Source organism: Tamandua tetradactyla, chromosome 17, assembly GCF_023851605.1.
Source record: "Tamandua tetradactyla isolate mTamTet1 chromosome 17, mTamTet1.pri, whole genome shotgun sequence".
Classification (NCBI taxonomy): domain Eukaryota; kingdom Metazoa; phylum Chordata; class Mammalia; order Pilosa; family Myrmecophagidae; genus Tamandua; species Tamandua tetradactyla.
This window is the reverse complement of record NC_135343.1, coordinates 564718-577567: the sequence shown is the minus strand read 5'-3', so window position 1 is coordinate 577567 and position 12850 is coordinate 564718.

The following is a 12850-nucleotide window of genomic DNA, read 5'->3' as shown; positions in this document are numbered from 1 at the left end:
AGGACACAGCCCTAAGAAAGGACCTCAGGGTCACGTCCACGTAGCGCGTCACCTCTAATTTTTAATTAATTGAAAAGCACATTGTAAGCTGCGTTGTATGCTTTTGGAGGCAGAACCCAAGTGTGTCCTTAGCTTCGCAGCCACCAGCCTCACCCAGTCCCGCCGCGAGCCCTTTGTTCATTGCATGTGGGCAGGTGTGGGCAGGTGTGAGCAGGTGTGGGCTCTGCTGGGGCAGGCGTGGCAGAGCCTTTCAATGCTCGTGCCGGAATGTGTGCGGTGCTGGGAGCACGCCCCTCTTGCTCTCCCTGTGTGCCGCGAGGATGGGTCATGCAGTGTCTCTTCCGAGCTCAGCGCTCCACAGTGCGCGCTCACAAGGCGGGGGCCCCGCCGCCAGGATGACTGCCACACGCCGTGAGGGACACCTGAGTAGCTCAGGAAGGTATCCCGAGAGAGCCGTGGGGGCTCTTTCTGTAACCAGAAAACAACTGCACACCAGGGTCCTCTGTTTTTATTGAAAATATGTATTTATCCAAGTTTCCCTTTCCTATTCTCCTCCATATAGCAACCAAAATTTTGACTATAAACCTAACCCGGTGATTGCAAACAGCGTTTGAAATCCCCTTTTTGCTGGCTGGAGTTCAGGCCTGGGCCAGGCCTGAGCTGGCCCTGCCCTTTGGGGCGCACAGTGGGCGTGAAGCAACCTGGTCTTCAGATGAGATTGTGAAGTTTTGGGATCGTATTTCATAGCTATGGAGTCTCTTGTTGTTTAAGCTTAGAGTTGATCAGGGAAAGTGGATGAATGCATAGCACATTCCAGCATTTTAGAAAACTCAGCCCTGAAGCGCCACGCCCTGCTCGGTGCCCCGCCCAGGTCCCTGCCCCGGTGAGGGTGGTCCCAGGGGGGCCTGCATCGGCTGGCGCTGTTTGTCAGGGCTCTGATCCATTTGTGGTCCGGGAGTTAAGTGAAGGGAGGCCGCGTTTTCTTAACTGACCATGCTCCCAAATCTCCGTTACCAGCAAATGCTCGGAGCTAGTTGTCAGTGATAGCCGCTGATTTTATATGTTTTCTGAAGTAGAATAAACAAACCATTATCACTAATGTCTCTGAGAGGTTTAGTCCTCCTCTATTTTACAGGAGTTTGCCCTCCAGATGTTTGGGGAGGTCAAATAAGGTACAATATCTCTTCAAGAGATGGAATGCTTCCTCATAGGAGTGACAATCAAGAAATAGTCATTTGTACATTTACTTGCCAAAGTTTTAAAAACTTGTAGACCACTTGCCCTAAACCCTCCGCCCGGCCCACCCAGGTTCAGAAAGGGCTGGGAGAGGCGCGGGGCCAGGGAGGGGCACGGGGCGCCTGGGGGGGCGAGGGCAGTGGGGGCCAGGCTTGGGACCCCCCCGTTTCGAATCAGATCCACAAGCACCATCTGGAGGCTGAAGTCCAGGTCACAGCTCTTCAGTAGGAGACATCTTCTTCCACCTCCTCAGTGTCATGTTTCCATTCTCACACGATGGGGAAATGCTGCCATGACTATTTCTCTTTGGAAGATTTTAGTAAACAACAGTTTAGTACATTAACAGCTTCTGTCTGTTCAAAAAATGCCAGCAAGAGGTGTACTGATAAATTATTCTACTTAAGGACTAACAAATCACTTGGTAAAATCATGAGTATCTTCTCTTCTCTTCATCTACTTATAACTTTTCCAAGTTGCGGTCTGTTCTGGTGTGAGTTTCTGTAATTTTTTTCTGTGACATTTTTCTATTGTCTGACTTCAAATTAAAATTTTTCTAATTGCATCTGCCTGGCAGTGTGCTGCTTCGCTTTAACGACCGCTTAGCATGTAGGCCAGCATTGAGGAGCCCCCGCACATGTAAGTGCTGTGAATGGGACATGCCCAGGCCTCGGTGGGAGAAGGGGCGGCCAGTAGGCCGTCTGCCTCCACCTGCAAATCTGCGTCCAGAGCTGGGGCTTCACGCACCTGCACAGATCACAGCGCTCATGTCCCTGTTTCCTGACAGTGTCTGCATTCAGGGAGTAGCTCTTCTTTTTCTGTTCAGAGGAGCTGAACCTCAGGGGTTGCTGCCAGGTGAGCTGCTCAGAGTGCAGGGCTGCTCACCTAGGGCCATGGGCTCCCCGGTCAGGAGAGGCTCTCCAAGAGCTGCCTCCAAAGTGCAGGAAACTTTTGCCAAATGTTTTCTGGCTTCTTCTTCAGGACGTTCAATGGCCAGGAGCGTACTGTCTCAAATAAGGGAGCCGAGTTAGATGGCTGGATTAGTTGCTGAGCAACTCTTGTTTTTTAGAAGCTTCTTCCTTGCAAGCTGGCACCATCTTGTCCTGGTGCGCTCTCTAAGCACAGTAACTCCGGGCAGGCGAGGACCCACTGGTCATTGCTTTCCTCATCTACAACGTGGGGACAGACTGTTTGAGCGCTTAGCTACGATATAAGTGTGGCAAAGGAGACTTATGGCAAAGTGAGGTTACACACCTCTGTAGAGAGTATCAGAAAACCCTGGATGTGAGGGTGCATTTTAGAAACTATAAGGAGCAAAATAAAGGATGCGAGAGTGTCACATAGTTTCTCCAATTCAAATTCTGCCCCTCTCTAACAAACGTGTGTTATTGGACAGCTTGCCTAAGGTCAAGTTGTCAGAGCTGGGATTTAAACACTCCCACCTGGGCCAGACTGCCCTTCACTGCAACAATCGACTGTTTTCCGAAACACTGAACTCGTGAGGGCATGCACTCTGAGACTGGTGAGGACCGCTTGGGCCGCAGCTCTCATGACCTCATTCCATTTTCTGCAAATGCCTTTTAGCAGATATTTATCATCAATTAGTTCAAAGTTAATTTAATTTTGCTAATTCAACAACTTCTCAAATAATGGTGTTCTCGAGTTTCACAAACAGAGAACTGGGAGTCACCATTTGCTGTCTCTTTGGGCCCTTTTCTGTATCTGAATGAATGATAACTAGATCCCTTGCCAGCTCCTGCCTGAGAACGGGGCCCAAAGATCTCTTTTGCCATGTTTCCCCTGGGGGCTAGTTGGGGTCCTCTTGACTGATTTCCCAGATGCACCTGAGACTTCCAAAGTTTTTAGGGCCATAGACAGCAGGTTCTCCTGTCCTTCAAGATGAGATATTTACAAGGCAGGAAAACTTTAATTGTATCTAGAGAAGAATTACATTCAGAGAGTTTTTAAGTCTTGAAGGGGATTTAAGATTAGATAATCCCCAATTCTGGTCCTGTCTGATAATGGAAAGTTTAGAAAGGATAAAAAACTCATGTCTGTGCAAGTGGTTACAGTTTTACTTTAAGCTAAAGTAGGGAACTAGCCAGAATTAAATAAATATAGCCCAGCAGTGAACAGTCACTAAATACTCATCATGAGATTGCATGCAAGTTATTTTTTCTGCCACTGCAAGAAATTCTTGGAGACTCCATCAACAAAATGATCAATAAGTATTTATTGACTGAATAATTCATTTCAATTTAAAAACGCTTTTGAAAGACTCACACACTTGCAATTATCTTCTACTGTGCAAAGAGGACATAATGCGTAAGAAAGAACACTTACTGGCCTGGAATTTCCAAGACAATAAATCAGCTGCTGAAATTGGAATCAAAGCAGTGAAATATGGGCACCAGTGTCATATAGATGGCGTCCCAGGAAAGGAAAATACCCTAAGTGTTCCTAAAAAGAGATAACTTTAAAAAAGCAAAATTTTAGTATAAGATGTGTCCGCCATAATCAAAAACAAGTGAACATTTCCATTGGTCTTTTCTGTAAGCAGTTCTCAGGTCTCTCCGGGAATCTGAAGGTTCTCGCTTTTCCTTGAAGTGCTTTTCCCAAAGTAAACCAAGCCTTCTCCATTCCTGATCTCCATTCTTTCCCCCTAAGCAGCATCAGAAACAGTCTTTAAAAGGTGAGTTATTTTTAAATTATGGGTGTACTTTCTTTTTGCCTTCCTGAGTTTTCAAATTATTGCCTCATTGGCTTGTGGCATCCACCCAGCTGGGCTGATGCCGGGAAGGAGAGGAAGAGGCCATTATGGTTTGTGACAAGGACTACAGAGAGGATGGAGGTAACACTCAACAATGCCATTCAAAAATGGATTTTTGCAGCAGTACCATAGCCTGGCTTGAAATGACTGTTTAGATTCACGTCGCGAGCGGCCAGCCCAGCACCTGGGGCCCCAGAGGCCGCGTCATGCCGGCGAGCGGTGAGGAGCAGAGGTGGGCTCGGCTTCACCTTTGCCACCTGAGATTCTCTCCGGGCCTTTCCTTCAGCCTCCTTTACATTCAAGAGACTCGGCAACTTGTAGCTAAAATATGCACATTTTCCAAATGCTTTACACTGTGCATATCTGTTTTGAGGTACTCTCTGAACTTAACAGGTACAAAGTTTCTTTAAACTTGAAATGCAAACTCTATTTTTCTAGCACCTCCATGTGCTACCCCTTACTCTAAGCCCCCAACTTCGTGGGGTTCACTTAGTAAAAATGCAAGAAAAAAGAGATGAATTTATAGTTACAACCTGTGATGAGTGCTATGAAGGAACCATGCAAAGGGCTTAAAGTGAGCAAGCTGGGTGTGATTTCACTTACAGTGGCCGTGTTCATCCCCTCTGAGGAGGTGGAACTTGAGTTGAGTCTAAAGGGCGAGGGTTCGGACTTGTGGAAAACTTGGTAGAAGTGGGGAGAGCAGCGGTGCACCCCACAGAGGGACATAGCACTGCGAAGACCAGGGAGGATCTTCTTTTAAACACTTAACATTCCCAACTCCCTAGGGCACAGGAAGCTGGAATAGTGCTGCTCCCATCCCAACAACAAGAAAAAACGAGATATTCCACAAAATCATGACTTTCTTGATCACTACAGAGCTGGGGTTGAAGGGCAACTAACTAACCTGATACACAAGGAAAGGCAAATACCTCCAAGAAGAGATGGGTACATGGTCACTGCTTACTTCAGACAGTGTGGGAGAAAGGCAAGGCACCTTACAAGCTGATGAGATTTTAGCTGAAATATCTAACAAATGGCTAAAGGCCAAGCGTATGCTCGTGTGAGTGCACAGAACCTGTGGGAGCCACAGACGCACAAACAACCAGCGCAGCTTGCAGGCGATCTTCCGGCACATCAGCTGGTGTGCAGTGACAGACCTGGGACAACAGGCAACTTTTAGAAATGCCTACTCAGGGTGCAGGATTAGGGGAAAGGAGTGGTCACCATATGCCAAAGGCAGGAATACCTGCCCAGATTTGCTCTTCTATGGAATAAAAGCCTTAAGCAAGTGGGGGAAAGACCACCAATTCTATTACCCCAGAGCACTTGTTCAGACCCCCTGCAAGTAGAGTAAGAGAACAGAATGAAACCATCTACATCTGGGGAGCCAGACTCAGATATGAGCCAGATGTTGAGACTGTCAGGCAAGGAATTAAAATATCTATGATTACTATACTGAAGACTGTAGTAGAAAAAGTGTAGGAAATTCAGGAAGAGATGGGGAATGTTAGGAGAGAGATTAAATCTGTTAGAAATAATTAAATGTAAATGCTAGAGATAAAAACAAACAAACATGGTAACAGACATTGAGAATGCTTTGACAGGCTCATCAGACTAGACATGACTAAAGAAAGAATCAGTGAAATTGAAGGTAGGTTGATAGAAATTAGCCAAACTGAAGTACATAGAGGGAAAAAAGCTAAAAGTAAACAACGAAACAAAACAAAAAACAAACAAACAGGGCATCCAAGAGCTAATATATATGTAATTAGATCCTCAGAAGAAGAGAGAGAATGGACCAGAAGAAATATTTGGAGAGGTAAAAGCCAAGACCTTTCTAAAAATAATGAAAGACAACAAACCATAGAACCAAGAGGCTCAGAGAATACCAACAGCATAAAAACCAACACCCCCCCACACACAATTATACACATTATATTCAAACAGCTGAAAACCAAAAACAAGGAGAAATCTTGAAGGCAGTCTGAAAAAAGACTGCATGAAGAGGATAAAAATTACATTAGATGTCTCATTAGAAGTGATGTAATCCAGAAGACAATGGAAGGAAATATTTAAAGTAATGGAAGAAAAGAAATTGTCAAAGATGAAGATGAGGGTAGAGATAAGGAATGGGGAGTTAATGCTTAACTGCCCTGGAGTTTCTGTTTGGGGTGAAGAGAAAGTTCTGGTAATGTGTGGTGGTGATGACGGCACAACTTTGAGTGTCATTAACACCACTATTGTAATTATGTATTTGGAAATGGTTAATGGGGAATTTGGTTAATGGGGAATTTGTTTATATGTTACCAGAATAAAAATTCTAACCCCCAACAAAAAAAAAAAAAGAAGAAGAAGAAATAAAGACTGTTTTAGACAAACCAAACTGAGAATTTAGTTTCAGCAAACCTGTACTCCAAGAACTATTGAAAGAAGTTCTTCAGGCAGAAGGAATATGGCACAAGGCAGAAACCTGATTCTGCACTAAGAAATGAAGAGTGTTGGAAATGGTAATAAATGAAGGTGCATATGAAATTCATTTCTCTTCCGAGTTTCAAATTGACTATTGACTATTGTCATGGTCAGCTTCATGTGTCAACTTGGCCAGGTGGTGGTACCTGTTTGTCTGGTTGGGCAAGTGCTGGCCTGTGTGTTGCGATGAGGACATTTCATAGAATTAAATCATGACATGTCAGCTGTATCCACAGCTGATTGCACTTGTAGTCAGCCAAGGGGAGTGTCTTCTGCAATGAGTGATGCTTCATCTAATCAATGGGAGACTTTTAAGGAGGTTTCAGAAGGGACAGGTTCTCTTCCTGCTTCGGCTGGTGAGCCTCTCCTGGGGAGTTCGTCCAGACCCTCCATCGGAATCATTAACTTCACAGCCTGCCCTATGGATTTTGGGCTTTACGTTCCCATGGTTACATGAGACCCTTTCGTAAATTTTACATTTATGGATATTTCCTGTTGATTCTGTTTCTCTAGAGAACCCTAATACAATTATCTAAAGCAAAAATAATAGTAATGTAGTGTGTGTTTATAGCATGTGTAAAAGTGAAACGTAAGATGACATTAGCACAAAGGATAGGAGGGAGAAACTGGGAGGAATCTACTGGAAGGTTCTTACACTACAGAAGAAGTGGTACAAGATTACTTGATTACTGAGATTCATCAAAGGTGTGTATTGTAAGGCCTAGGGTAATTCCTAAAATAAATGAAGAGATGTAATGGATAAATCAAGATTCTGTGAGATTGTTCCAGCCCTGATAGAAGCTTTTCTCTGAAAATGCATTTATTGGGAAAAGTGAGTTTTGGGAGACCTTACCGTTTTAAATTAGCTTTTTATTAAGCTGTTTGAATTGAGTTAATCTAGATTTCCCCCATAATTTGCATTAGCAAAGTCACTTTATGAATCCTTCATTCTCCATGTTTTTGTTTATATGTATAAAAACTGTTCTAAGAAAAACATTTGCTATTTCAAGTGTGTGATGGGAGTGCTTTTAACTTTTTATAGTTGATGACTTTAGGGTGGCACAAACACCCTTTTACTTCACTGTTCCCAGTCCTCTCTTGAGGTGCTTTACTGATGAGAATGATCTCTATACATTCCTTTGGTACCAAGAGGTAACCTATGGCACCAGGTTCCTTGCTTTGCTTTCCTATGAGGTGCTAATACAGTACAAGCTATTTTATCCAGCTTAGTGGGACAGTGGGGATGGATTAAGATGCTCTGTTAATTAAGAGTCGATTCCTGTTGGCCCAGGTGATGGTCTTCTTCAAATTTTCTTTCCCTTCCCCCATTTTACCACCTGAAAACAGCATCACGTCATCCCCACATGGTCAGGTACTCTGCTGTGGGATTCGGGCACATGGCGCAGCCTGAGTGCAGCCAAGCCTGGTACTGGGAGCTAAGAACCGCCATCAGCAAGTGCCGGCCACATGCCGGTCTGGGTATGGGTCACTCACTGCATAGGCCAGCAAGACGTTGCTTGTGATTTCATAAGTTCTGCTGCTTCATTCTGCAAAGAATCTTCATTATAAATTTGGGTTTTAAAAATGAAGCAGTAAGTTTCTTCTTAGCTTCTTAAATTCACATATCCTCTCTACTAATCTGGCCAAAGCTACAGTTCTAGTTATTGATATTAGTATATAGCTGGTAATTTTCCACTTTATCTCATCACTGTGAATTTTATGCTGTCACTCCAGTGCCTGCCCAGCACTGTGTATTAAAGACAGTCTCTCACAAATGCTAGAAAAAGGACTGCCCTCATCTTGGGTACAGTATCAATGAGACAAACATGGCATTGATTCTTTCTTCCATTGGAACACTGCAGGCTTGTCTTTTCTTGGATCTGTTTTCACCCGATATTCAACTAATTCTTCTGGTAGCTCATCCTATTCTTGCTTCTCTTTGGTTCCATTTCCGGGATTCCTTTATTTCCACGGATGTCTTGTGATAATTAACTAAGATAAATTTAACCAATCATGATTTATTTCCTAGAGTGTTTGAATAAGGTATGTATAACATAGCACCCAATCTTAAAAGTAAATATGTAATCTGGGCACAGAACTTAAAGTGAAATTATGTCAAGACATAGGAAAATTGCATTATTAATGTCTATTTTTGAAAGTAGGAAATAATTTGTTGAAAATATTCAAATTGGAATGGAAATAGTTTACTTTTTAATTTCAGACAGTTGGTTCATGTTAATTTCTTATCTATTAGACGTTTAAACAGCTGTTAGCTTTGTTTATTGGCATCTACTCTGGTGGAAATGTTAAACAGTGATAGCTTTTGCTACACTAATTCTCAACTTTCGTCAACCAGTTAACTTTTTTAGCTGAATATTAGTTGCGGGGGATGTGTGTGCTTCATCTGAGTTGTAAAATGTTTAGTGTGTCCTTTTTAAGAAAATATATAAGGTTCCTAATTGTCTTACTACCATTGTAATTCAAGTGAATTAGAAATATTTAACTGCAGTCTTGAATTTTAACATCTCAACTCGAGGTAAAGTAAATGAGCAGCTACCTGGTGGATTTTTTTCTTTAATAACTGGTTTAATCCATAACAAATTTAGCTTCACTTCAATATTTACATTTGTACATTCAACAGGGCTCTGATTGGGAAATATTTGATAGTTACCATTTTAATGTTTTCAGTGATTAGAAAACAATTAGAAGACAACCAGGAAGATGGTAGGTGTCAATACAGCCATATCCATGGTTATGTCAAAGGTAATTGACCTAAACACATTAATTACAAGATAGAAAATGTCAGATTGCATTTTAAAAAATGACCCAACCATATGCTGTCTATAAGAAACCCACCTTAAATATCAATGGATAGACTAAAATGAGAAAGATAAAAGATGTATACCATGAAAATACTAATCAAAAGAAATATGAGAGACAGTATTAGATGAATAAAAATACAAGCCACAGACTGAGCTAAATTATTTGCAAAAACATATATCTGGTAAAGTACTTGTATCCATGTGTATAAAAACTCTCCAAACCCAATAATAAAACAAACAATGCAGTGCTAAATGGACCAAAAATCTGAACTAACACTTCACTGGAGAAGACATGCAAATGGTAAATAAGTAGAGGAAAAATATTCAATATCTTTAGTCATTAGAGAAATGCAAATTAAAATCACAATGAAGTCCCACTACTTTCCCCCTACAGAAGGGCTGTAACTTATGTACATATATGATATTTATCAAGTGCTGGCAAGAATATGGAGCCAGTGGAACTTGCATGCATTCCCAGGAGGAGTGCAAAATGGTACAGCCACTTTGGAAAAGAGTTTTTATAAAGTTAATCATATACCCACCACATGTCCCAGCAGTGCCACTCAGGAATGGTTACAGAAATGAAACGAAAATGTATGTTTGCTCAAAAACTCATGTGTGAATGGTTATTGCAAAGTTATTCATAATCTCTCACAACAAAACCAACTCAGATGTTGCTTGACTGGTTGTCATGGTCAGGTTCATGTGTCAACTTGGCCAGGTGGTGGTTTCCGGTTGTCTGGCTGGGCAAGTGCTGGCCTGTCTGTTGCAATGAGGACATTTCATAGAATTAAATCATGATCACGTCAGCTGCATCCACAGCTGATTCCATTTGTAATCAGCCAAGGGGCGTGCCTTCTGCAATGAGTGATGCTTCATCTAATCATGGGAAGCTTTTAAGGAGGATTAGAAGAGACAGTCTCTTTTTCCTGCTTCAGCCGGCGAGCCTCTCCTGGGGAGTTTGTCCAGACCCTCCATCGGAGTCGTCGGCTTCACAGCCTGCCCCGCAGATTTTGGACTCTGCGCTCCCATGGTTGCCCAACCTCTCCTGAGAGCTGGCTGTGGAACTTCATCAGGTCACCAGCTTCATGGCCTGCCCTGCAGAACTTGCACTCTATATTCTCACAGTTACGTGAGACACTTTTATAAATTTTATATCTATAGATACCTCCTGCTGATTCTGTTTCTCTAGAGAACCCCAGCTAACACACTGGAGTATGTTCAAAGAAGCAACACATCCATTCAATAGAATATTGCTCAGTAACAAAAACGGAATGTGCTACACCTAGCGACCTGGCGAAGCTCGAGTGCATTACACTAAGTGTAAGAAGCCAACTCACGAGGCTACACAGCATACAATTCACTTACGTGTCATTCTGAAATAAGAAAAATGGGGCCAGGAAGCCGACACATGGTTGCCCCATGTTGGGGCTGAGAAAGGCCCTGAGTACAGACCGCCCAACAGCTTTGGGGTGTCACAGAATGGTTCTTCCACCCTGATGGTTTCTGCCACACATGCTGCATTCACTTCCTAAAATTCATAGACGTGTGTACCAAAAAAGAGAATTTAACTGAAGATAAATTACATCTCAAAAACATAAAGATAAATTACATCTCCACGCAGGAGACCCAGGTTCGATTCCTGGTCCATGTACTTCCCAAAAAACAAACAAGAAAAACAAAAACAAACAAGAATTCAACAAATGGTGCTGCCAAAAGGGGATTTTCGTATGTGCCCGCCATGTAGCATGCAAACAAAAGCAGCCATGAAATAATCACGGTGATGAACACACCACCTGATGACTCTCGAGCCACTGGTTGTTCACCATGCGTGGACTGTGTGTGTGTGTGTGTGAAGATTTGTCGATAAAAACATTTTAAAAATACAATAAAATAAAAAATGATAATAAGGGAATACTGCAATCTGCATCCACAATTTTTTTTATGTTGGAAATGTAATTTTAATAGATAATTCTTCATCTTACATAGGAGCACAATAAAATACACCACATTCTGCGCAAACTCTAGAAGTCACGAGAATAAGGGGAAAACTCAAGTGGGCTCTAGTATCAGTTACCTTGAACTCCAAGAAAGGAAAGTTCCAACCTGCAGGTAAACACTGACACACTTATGACAAGCTACTGTTATGGCTTAAAAAGAACAAGAATCAGGAGTCAGACACGAAGGGGGTGGGAAAGTATAGTTTTGCAGGGGAAGGGGGAAACTTTCAATGAAGAAAAAAATGGCTGAATATCAAATTAAAGAATAAAAGAGCTCCCATAGCCAATATGGTAAGGACGAAAGCAGGACTCATGAGCTGAGGAGCTGAGGTTCTCAGAGTTTGAAGAAACCTTTTCTAATGACACTTAGGCCAAATGGTTGTGTGAGATTTGCTCATCAGGTCTATAAGCAATAAATGCCTCAGCAAACCCCAAATGATAATCAAATCAGTCTTTCTCAAGAACACACACCAGTGGTCATATACGATGTTTTCAACCAAGAATTACGAAAAAGGTCATAACCTAAAGGCCAGACAGGTGTGCGGCCAAGAGGTTAAAGCCCCACACGTGGCTCCCAGGGGTGTCTTTGCTGTGACTCTCCTGTACAGTAATTTCCAAACGTTGTAGCAAGACAACAGTGATCTCCTAAAATGTAAGCACATTTACTTTAAATTTCTAGAGGAGACAAGTGTATATACTGATGCTTTATGCAGCTGATAAATACCCCATTCAGTAATACATTAACATACATTTGTGTCCGTGAAAAGAAACTGGCAAAACCCACCTCTTGCCATTCAGTCTGTCACATGGTGAAGTCCAAAGCAGAATGTTCCACCAGAGTTTTAGTTTTCAAATGTAATCATCACGTCGGGAAGGTGAAAACAAACACAGTAAAATAAACTGTACAAAGGCCAAGTAGAAAAACAAAGCATCGTGACTTTGCCGTCAGTGAGAACCCTCCTTTCGAAGAAGCTGGTGACCATTTTGTATGGCTTGTCTGGAAACTTCTGTAACTTCTGCTTTTGTAAAACATTGTTCGTTTCATGTTCCCACTTTGGGTCAAACCGTGGAGCTGGCCCATCTACAGCGTCTCAACACAGTAGGTTGGCAGACGGGTGTTCTGAAGAATGGCTGGTCAGCCGCTCTTAACAGTGCGTTTAATTCCATCACCACAAAAGGGGAGGGACGCCGGGAGGAACTTAGAAAACAATAAAACTACCTCCCTGCTCAAAAATAAAAATAAAGAAAAACACCCACAGCCCTGCAGGTGGTCTGACCAGCCCCTTCATTCCAGTGCTTTGTACTGAAACCACGGGGTGGGGGGCGGTGAATAACAGCAGGAGGGGCCACTGTTTTCAAACCTTTCCCAACAGCCCAGATGATACCTCCCACCTCTGCTCATGCTCTGCAGTGAATCAGGACAAGACATCGATTTGCTAATGTGCATTTAATCACCAAAGGACTGAAGACCTCGGGGCTTTTATTCTGTAATGTCTCTAAGACTCTGTCCATTAAATGCAAACAAAAAAAGGAAGAGGCCTTGGCAGCACGGGAGA